This window comes from Harpegnathos saltator, unplaced genomic scaffold, assembly GCF_003227715.2.
Source record: "Harpegnathos saltator strain DR-91 unplaced genomic scaffold, Hsal_v8.6 scaffold587, whole genome shotgun sequence".
Lineage (NCBI taxonomy): Eukaryota > Metazoa > Arthropoda > Insecta > Hymenoptera > Formicidae > Harpegnathos > Harpegnathos saltator.
Genome location: NW_020230412.1, coordinates 176652 through 187829, shown reverse-complemented (window position 1 = coordinate 187829; position 11178 = coordinate 176652).

Here is an 11178-nt window from a genome sequence, read left to right as displayed (position 1 = left end):
AAGCGACTCGCTTTGCCGACGTCGAAAAAGATCATTCGATGTGTAACAACGGATAAAGGAACGTTTTGCTTTCAATATCATTTCATATTAGAAATTCTAATAATTCCAAGAGAACGTGTGAGAGTTCTGTTAAATTTGAGAAATTTTACGATGTTCAAACATTTTCACCGCCCAATTTTTCCCGAACATTATTTCATACCAGAAATTTTATTAAATTTCGAAAGCCTCTTTCTCTCTTTCTCTCTCTTGAACGCTTGATCAAAGTCCAAAAGTTTATAAGAAATTCAAACGCTCTGCGGACAATTTATTTATTTTAAGTATCATTTGGGCGTAATCATGCTTAGAATTACCTTTCAGCTGCATGATTGCGATATCATTGAAAAGGCTTCATTCTCGCGTAACCATTAACATTACAAATATGAAATTCACTGTCGACATATCCCGGCAATTATTTCACAACAACGAACTCATTAGAATCAAGATCACATGAAGGTACTTCTTATTAACGAGAGCATAAGGAATAATCGAACCAGGCAAGGACAGTAATCACGTCATCGCAAACTTTCCACATGCGTTTTTCCACATACAGTACACAGTCATTTCCGGAAGAAAAAATCGTGCAACACCCGATTGCAAATTGCAATCGCATTATCGAGCAATCTCGACGAGTGATTTCGAATATGATATACCGCTCTCTGTCTCTAGAGCGTTCTAAAGCACTGACAAAATCCTGTTGAAGACTATCATAGGTAAATTCCGTAACTATAAAAAGGAAAATTGAAGAAAAATGATATATTGTTAAGACTATCTTTAGTCATTTGATATAAACGTCTCGATATTTATTTTGTAACATGTATTAATTCTGAAATATTAATTTTAACGTGTATTAATATTTTTTATATATAGTAATATAATTTTATATAATTTTATATAATATTAATTTTATAATTTATGAATGTATCTTAATTTTTTTACTGATTTATAGTTTACGATAAAGTAAGCATTCGAATTAGTGACTACGTAACATCATCGTGAAAATAAATTAGTAAATTAATTATATAGCTAAGTAGGCAAAGTTGACCGTGTTGGAAAGTTTGAGTATTCAGAGTTTCAATTGTATAGTACTTTTTTTCTGATTTATAAAAAGGTTTTGTTTTATTTATAAAATTTGCTCGGAAATGACTGAAGCGCCATTTAGTGACATGGCAATTTGGTTTTTATTTTTTCATCGACGGCTGAATTTTGAAGCAAAGCTCTCCACGGATCTAACAGACGTCTGATATTTAATTGTATCAACTTCTAAAATGTCAGCGTGCAACCGTCGCTATAGTTCGGCGGTGCGCTTGTAATCATGATGTTCCAGAATTTATTACGGCTTTTTTGCTTTGTTCGATGATTTGACACACGATTGAGCGACGGGCGATTATCAAACAGTAACAATTTCCGCATTCGCTGAACCCCACGAAGCTAACGATCTTTACTCTCGACTTGACTCGAATCGACCCAAGTCGATTTCTCGATAGCCCATCGGTGTCGCAAATCCACTCGTTCTCCGTGCGAAAGATCTGTTGAAACGGACGATTTGCATAGCAGGTATAGCATCTGTAACATAGCAAACACATCCCTCAATGAAATTCATCGGTCATCGTTGGATCACGGCCGTCTCAGAATCGCTCTCCGTTCTTCGTTCTCCTGTATTCTGTTTTTAGCCGTGTGTTTACCACTTGTGACATGCGATTTTAAATCGAATGCTCGATTAACAGGTCGGAAGTTCTTTGACACTGGTGTAAATCAAGACGGTTTAACGCAATCAGCATAGATCAACGTTTCACATTCCCACACACATCTCGGTGTGTCCTCCAACACCATCTTGTTTTACATCTCATAGGATTTAACAGCTCTCATGAGCGCTTGAGACGTACTTCTGCTTCAATCGCTCATGAATTTATAGCACAGTAGGTTATAGATTCAACAGTTGAGACATATACGAGCACGTACACGGGGTGACGTTGCGTAATCGCAGGCTTAATTTCCTCGTGTAAGAAATCGACACTTGACTTCTGCGAATGTCCACGGTGAAAGTCCTTCAAGGTAATAAAACGTCCCCCATTCAGCACCCCGAGGAAGATTCCATTGCACGGGAGAGAACTGTCGATCAGGATTTTGAACCCGAAACATTTCGAACGCGACTTTCGTAACACCTCGCGCCTCGATCCGCGATTCTTACGTCACTCGATAGTTGCGGAATCTATTAATCGATGTGTCGTTTGTGCTCTCCGTCCGGGCCGGCCGACGATTTCACTTTGATACACTCGTCGCCGTCGTTTGGTTCATAATAAGACGACGGACGAGAAATTGACACGAAATCGAATTAGACGAATAAATCGGAAAGTCGCGACGAGCCGTTACGACGGCAGGAAGCGACGATGTCTCATTAATCGTAGCTGTTTCCTGGATACCTCTCGTGTCCCCGATCCAATTCTCGAAAATTCGTTATCCTGTTGACGGAGTAAGTAGGAGATAACTATGTTAATGACGACGCGAGAGAGACAGCTCCCTTCGAGAGCCTCGAACCGGCAAGGTGACGCGCAAGCGGATAGGGATAGACAAATACGTCACCATCGGCACGCTCGTGGTTTCTTAAGCGTCTCGGCTCGGATTAAGCGATCGCAATTAATGCGTCTAGAAAAACCTGCGGGGAACGCGCGCGCGAGTTATTCGAACGCTGCGTGTTGCATCAACCGACATTCCGGAGAATCGCGTCGCACTGGACCGAGCTCGATCGCGGATTCGAGTGAAAGCACGTTTCACCGTATTTGACCTATAGATCGTTTCACGATTACAAGGAAGATTATTTTCTTCCGGCAATGCCAAGGCGCTTCTCGTATTACATGCATATATATATACATACATATATATATATATGTATATACAGGGTGTCCCCCTAAATTACCCGGGTCACCCGATTTTTTTGTAAACGCAACAGAGAAAAATTAGAGAAAAATTAGAGAAAAATGTTTCAGGCAAGAATTGTGTGGTTTCAAAGGGGACATAAAAACATTATATCATTTTGTTTACAGATGACGCCACTTTCGAGATATTCACTGATCATTACCTTTCTTAAATGGAAACTCCAATTGTTTATTATATCATCTTTTCCTACCAATTAATTTGAACAGCTTCTGTCTGAAACATTTTTTTATTTTTCTAATATTTTTTGAGATATTTAAGGAAAACTTGATAACGTTTCAAGATTTCAAGATTTAACTTACGATATCTCGCTAACTATTTAGCAAAAGAGAAAATGGTACTAGACTTCTTTATTCTACTTGGTCTCAAAAATATATTGTTCTATAAGCAGGTAGACCATTGTATATATAGCAAGAAATGTGAAAAGAGTAGCGTGGTTATTATATATAATATGACGTTTTTACGATTGCTTGTATAGCGTATAATATTTATGGAGTACCAGGTATGTAAATATGAAACCGGAATTTTTGTAGAAAATACACGTTTATTGTATGAAAATGATAAAAAATATTTTATTCGAAGTATTGCCCATCGCTAGTTATACATATTTCTTATCTGTCTGACAATTTGTGGATGCCACGCCAAAAAAACTGTTGCTCTTTTGAGGCAAACCAGTCATCGAGCCATTTTCGTACATTTTCGTAAGAAGTGAAGCGCTGCTCAGCAAGTGCGTGTCCCATCGATGCAAATAAGTAGTAATCGGATGAAGCCAAGTCTGGTGAGTAAGCCGCATGCGAAAGTATTTCCCAACTAAACACCTCAATCGTTTCCTTGATCAGTTTTGCTGTGCGTGATGGTGCATTATCATGAAGCAAAATCACTTTGTGTTGCCTTTTTTGATATTGTGGTTGTTTTTCACGCAATGCTTGATTCAAATCGATCATTAGTTGTCGGTAGCGTTTAGTATGAACGGTTTCGCCAAGTTTTAGCAGCTCATAATAGATCCTTCTGATCCACACCCTTCTGATCCCACCAAACACAGAACATTGTCTTCCATCCATAGCGATTTGGCCTTGCAGTCCATGTCGATGGTTCGCTTGGAACCATCCATGATTTTTACGCTTAGGATTCTCAAAATATATCCACTTTTCATCGCCAGTCACAATTCGATGGAGAAATGACTTTCTTTTGTACCTGGCGAGCAGCATTTCGCAAGTGGTTTTTCGGTTTTCCTGCTGTCTTTCATTCAGTTCATATGGAACCCATTTTCCCATCTTCTGGATCTTTCCCATGGCTTTCAAACGTATGGAGACGGCTTCTCGTGTCACATTTAATTGATCCGCGAGTTGTTATTGCGTTTGAGCATCATCCTCAGCCAACAATGCTTACAATTCGCTGTCTTCAAACTTTTTCGGTGGTCTTCCACGTTCTTCGTTTCTCACGACAAAATCGTCACGTCTGAATTTTTTAAACCACTCAAAGCACTGTGATTTACCAAGAAAATGCTCCCCGTAAGCTTCGACAAGAATTCGATGCGATTCTGCAGCAGTTTTCTTCAAATGGTAACAGAAAATTAATGCTGTCCGCAAATCGTAGCTTCCAGGCACAAAATTCGACATGTTCAACGCTATTACAAACTATGCTGTTGTATGAAACTTGTATTGTTGTGAGTTGAGAATCTTTGTCAGATGTCAAAAAATGGAAATGGCGCCAATGACGCGGTTTGACGGTAACTATATTGACAGCTAGGGCCATCTGTGGGCAAATTCCGGTTTCATGTTTACAGAACTGGTATACACACACATGATGTATGTATGTATATCGCACACGTAATAATATGCTTGACGATATGTCCGGCAAACTGTGAAAGTCACGCAATTATCTCTCGATGAAGCTTTACGATCGCCGACAAAACGGTTACGATCATAAGAAATGGAGTAATGTTTATGAACGGCAAAAACATCATTGGAAAGGAAGGGAGAGATTAGCAAGATAAATTGGAGACAATTAAATGCTAAATTAAAAATAAATCAAATAACGTGACGAAATTACGAGGTTCGTTTTATGTAATTATCTTGATACAGAATAGGGATGTGGATGTCTTTAAAATTTCAGAGAACATCTTATACAAAGGAAGATGTATTCTATGCTAAAAAAAAATAATTTTTACTTAAAACGCAGTTCTCTTCCCTAGAGTCACACAATCACAAAATTATGAGTCCAAATTCCACGAAATCACAAGTATATGTTAAGAGCCCAACATGTTCAATTCACCGCTTATAAAATATTTAACATACGCGCAAATTTAGAAAAATGTGCGAATATCCCGTCTTATAGATATTGCACTCTTTGCCATGCATAAAACCATGTTTATTCATGAGAATCGTACAACAAGATAAATTCTCCAGATTACACATTCAAAATATAAATACCCTCTTTCTCATCTCGAAAGAGCACGTTAATGACAAAGAAAAATAATTCAATTTCCCGAATTCAGTTTTCGATTACACTATCCATTAAAATTTGTCACATATACGCGCAAAAAGTAAGAGTGATAAAGAGAGACAGGGAGAATGAAAGAGAGAAGAACTATTCTTATTACATATATTTTGAATATTATACTTTGATTTGAATATTATATTGAGATTTCACTATTATTCTTATTACTATTGTCACACGCGCATGCGCGTATTGTGAATAAAGTAATTGATAAGTAATACTTCATGATTTTGCAAGAAAAACAAGAGTTAAGGGATCCTGAGAAGCGCGCCGAGCCAAGCAATCGACCGAAGATGGCAGAATATCTTCGAAGGCCAATCGCTTTCTACCACGAAAGAAAGTGAAACTTTTCATAGACGAGGTCGTTAGTTGACCCTCGTATTGCCTTAACGACTAGTGCAGACAGTCTCAGCAATGGTGCACGGGTACCCCCTATCATTCATACTTACGCAATGTCTGGCCGGCAGTCGTGTTCTACCGATTACCCAAATGGAGCGATTGAATGAGAATAAACCGTGCGGCTTGCCGTGCAAATTGTGGCACAACTAAAACGAGATTGATACATTAAAAATGTGTAAGAACGAATTTTTCTACGCCAACTCTCGTTCCTCCAGACGAAGTCGAAGACTAAATGTTTCTCTCTTCCGTTCGCTAGTTCTAGACTTCATTTCACGTGACTGATTTAATTTTTCCAGATTTGTAGAGAGCTCTCATTGCGGTTTTTCTTTTCGCAACGGCGACTATTCAGTCGTAAATATCGCGCGACAAAGAGAATTCTCGTTCATCTTTCTCTCAGGTTGATATTAATCTTGCATCACCAGACTGTCGCGCCAAAAAAAGTGACCATACCATAACGAGATTGCTTTCATCGCCGATGTCGGGGATCGATTAACAACGAAGTGTTATTAGGTTTATTGACTGTCTAACGGACTGTCGATAAAAAGATCTGATGTCGCTTTTGCACTGGCAGACATATCGTTGAATAATTTATAGTAACTGAAACACATATCAATGTGCATCGCACATGGCATGTGCGATGACTCTGAATGAACGCAAAAGTAATTATACGTTGCAACGCGCAATTAAGAGGAATATCGAGACGCACATTATAGTTCACGTGACATCATAGAAGATGGAAGATGCCAAGTATAACGCAATGCTTTTTACTGCATTAGGTATCTTATTCGTTGCAATTGATAATTTATTAACGTGACATTTCTGATGCAAATTGCTCTTAATCAGCGATAAAAAATTATGTCGATATTAATAATTTCATTTAGTAAGGCCAAACGTCCAGTAGCCTGCACTCTGCTAGTCACCTTTGGCACAAATTCTATAGAATATTAAAGCGTAACAATTAATTAATTATTTACTCATTATCGCTCTATTATTAAAAAATTATTAGTCGATCATCGGTAAGTTACTAATTAATGATTTATTATTTATCACACTTGTTTATTAACTATTATTTGATATTTATTCATTTATTTTCAATACCCACACACCTTAATGTTTAATCGAATTCACGCTGTTTCGGCGAGAGAGTGCTTTATTGTTATTAACTAAATCACACCTCATATTTGGGAAATGAATTTGCATAACGTAGACAAACGATAGCGATGGATAAACTATTTTATAAACTGTACAAATAAGTAAATTATACACGAGTGTAAGGTACTTTATAAATTCTACATCAATCAACAAACATCAATTTCGACTAATAGAGGAGAAAGTAGTATTATGGCGCTCGTAGATATAATGGCCCTTCTTAATACCTTCGCCATTAAGCGGGGGATTTTGTAGAAACTGTTCCACGAGCTTATTTTGAATAAACATATAAATTTGCAACGAAACACTGTCTCTCTCTCTTTTTTTTTTAACAAAATCAATTCACTAAATCTATTTTAGCGAGGGATCACATTACCATCTTTGTTCCTCTTCGACTCATTATATGATATGTCAGCACATTCTCATAAATAAAGTCCTAAGTAATAAACATTATTTTGAGTCTGCGACTAATCCAACAAAGTGTTGACACATGTAATCGTTGAATTTAAAATATTGATTATTAACAAAATTATTATACACATATTGTACTGTAAATGGGAAACTATAATATCACCTTCTCCTGTAAAGAGCATTTTAATTAATAATAATACAAAAAATAAACATGAGTCGCGCGACCCATATCTCTGTCCTCAATCAATAAATTTTGCGTCGTTTACAATACGCGAGATACTCCATAATTATTAACCTAGAATAAATAGACTACAAAGATCGCGACCTCCTATTAAGATACAACGATCGAACTCGATCGGTCGATCCGCGTGTCTTTCTCAAGAGGATCTCGAGTGGATCGCCGTGGTCTACAATTCCAAGTTCGCGTGAGAAAAATCAGAAGGATCAGAAAAATCAAAGGCATCTGCTTGCAAGAAGCGATGCGTGTTCGACGTTAGTCAAAGTGGGGAGAGAAAAGATCACGCATTGAATCTCACAAGCGACTAGAACGAAGCGACGCGTCTCGTCTCAACTTATCACTCAGGCAAATTAACGCGATCGGAGCGCCAACCGCGACGGTTAGGTTAGGTTAGCTCGCTGCGTGAGCGAGAGCGGGACATTGTCGCGGGAAATCTTGTCACGTCGTTCGCGAAACGATTCATCGGGTTTTACGGACAGGTAAGCTTGCGAAAGGCAAACTGGAACGGACGCGCTCTCGAGTGGATGCACCTCGTCGTCCGGTCGACCGACCTAAGACATTCCGGGGCTGCAGATGGGTCTACGAACGCGGTCTCGGCGCGTAATGACAATTTCGTCACGCGAAATTGACTTCGCAGTGTCAACTGTCGCTGTATGTCATGGCGACTGACGGCTCCTCGACAATTATCGGAGGATCGTTCGATGCACTTTGCGACATCGCTGACCACACGGCAGGGCTTAGCATAATGGCTAGCTTGCAATTTCAAGACTGTTTTATATGCGGTGTTTTTGTCCCGAGTAACGCACAATATTGTCTTGTGTGTCAAGTTTCAAACGTGCACACGCAATCTTAGTGTTTGCGGGAAACAAACGTGCGCATGTAAAGACACGAAGATGGTAATTTTATTGCATGACTACTAATGATAGATGAATATATCATAAATTTCTAAAGTAAATAAATTAAACGGATATTTTATAAGTATCTAAATCACAACGAATACAAATTAAATTAGGTTAATTCTACATAAATTATAATAAAGGTTTATATGAAGAAGGGAAAGATTATTATAAATTTCTAAATGAGATAAATTAAACTAAAATAAGTAATTAAATCTTTTAATTTATTAATATGTAAAAAATTGTTATAAATAATATTATTATAAATAAGGTAATAAAGTTTATCGATAACAAATAAGATAATAATAGCGAATAAAAAAACACATATAACTGTATTAATAAAATGGGATTGATACAATATACGTATAATACAAAGTAATAACAAATGAAAATATTAGTTAGACATTATTATATATTATGTATTATATTATATGACATTGTATTATTTGTGTTTAAAAATTAAGTTATTAGTAATAGCTTACTATTAAGAATACAATTCAATTTTGAGAATTTTACAAGAGATAGCACTAATGTCAGTTTTGCTGAAGATTGTCCAATCACAGCTATTATTTCTTAATGCTTTAATATTAATTCACGATATTTAATCATTTACTAACAATAGACGCAGCAAAAATCGTGTTAATATCATCTTAAAAATGAAGCTTCCCAAAAAGCATTTTCGACATGCGTTGCTTTTGTTTATTAATCAAGAAGAAGTAAACGGCGGCTGAAGGTCATAGAATTTTGATAGAAACTTATGGTAATGTTGCTCCGTTAAATAAGACATGTGAATATTGATTCAAAAGTGGTAATTTCAATGTGAACGACAAAGTTCGCTCGAGACGACGAAAAAAGCTTGAAAATGCAAATTTGCAAACATTATTGGACGAAAATCAAGCACGATCCACTTCGAAACTTGCCAGAACATTAAATGTTGATCGTACAATAGTTACTTAACATTTACACGATTATAGGAAAGATTCACAAAGAGAGAAAATGGGTTCCTCATCAATTATCGGAAAATGCCATTGCGAACCGGTTAAACATTTGCATTTCGTTGATCGCCAAACAAAAAATTAAGAGTTTTTCGTATCGAATTGTTACTGGGAATGAAAAATGGATCTATTTCGATCCCAAACACAAAAGATCATGGGTTGATCCAGGCCAACCAGCAACATCCATTTTGAGGCGCAATATTAATGCGAAAATTGGTTGCAAATTATATCAACTCCAAAGAAGAATCTTTTTATCGCCGCAGAATCCATCTCTTGCCAGAAAAATGGGAAAACGTTGTAGAAAACGAAGGAAAATATTTTGATTCAAGTATTTGTTCATTATCTTGTTTAAGAAAATCAGTTTTTGAGAAAAAAGAATTCTCAAAACTAGATCGTAATCTCCTAAAGTTATACCGCGGTTCGTCATCGAAACAGAGTAGCTCTTTAAGTTAAGATTTCGGACACAAGAATGTTATCGTGCTTTGTTTAAGACAAAAATACACGGCAAAAGAACATTGTTTTTATTCGACCGTTCTGCTAAAGTCTCGTTGAGACGAATTAGACGACAAATAAACGAAGTAACGGTATGATTTGGAAATTTGTGCGAGACAAATACGCGACGAAGGCGCGTAAATCGAACGCGTGAAAGCGCACGTGACGGCAACGAATCGGCGTTCCACAAAAATCTCGCGTCGTTAGCTAAGTATCCGTGTCCGCGAGACAATCGCGGGCCAAGCAGCGCCCCATTTTGCGCGACAGCTGTAATTTGTGTGACGTAATAATGCGTTATTATATGATATTAATCTTTCCGCTTTTTGCGCTTGTGCTTTCCGTATTGCAACGTAGACAGGAGTCATTACGCGAGTGTGTGGGGTCATCGTATCCTCAAATCGATGGATTTTGCGGAAACTCGCGTGGAAGTTTCTCAGAATATTCACGGATGCAACATAGACCTCGTTTCTCATAACAACATTACCTACTTGACCCCGTCGTAACAATATATCGAGTTTATTTACTAAAAAAAAAAGTACCCATTATTTCTAGTTTTGTTCCAGGCAGAAAACTCATCATTTTGTGAAATAAAATTCTCAAGAATAAAATTCTCAATTGACAATACAGTGAAATCGTCAATTTCAGGACATTCGCACATTCGGAATTCACACTTCTGGGAGAATCTTGTTTCTGTGCGAAAACTTTTGCTTCAATTTCAGAATATCGCAGAAGCTACCGTTCTACGACGGCTCGTCCCACTCGCATTTGTATTATTTTTAATATTCGGGGCGGGGCAATAAAACACGGAAGCTACGTCGGGAGATTCGTTGAAATTATCACCCAGTTGCAAAACAGTGGGCAATACATGTCTATTGTCAATTACGTAAGCACGCTGGGGCAGTACAGCGGCACGACGATATAGATTCGATCAGACCTGTCATTATCTATATTGCACGCTTCGGTTATTATCTCTCTCGGCCGCCTATTGCACCTTTTCTTACGTCGCGTAAAATATAATCGAGATTGATGTCCCGTCGTCGCGCAATCTCTCATCTCGCTGAATGCTCACGTGTTCGAGTGGAGCTGTGAAATGGACTTCCGGAGCGAAATGTGTCGTGTGTAGATTTTC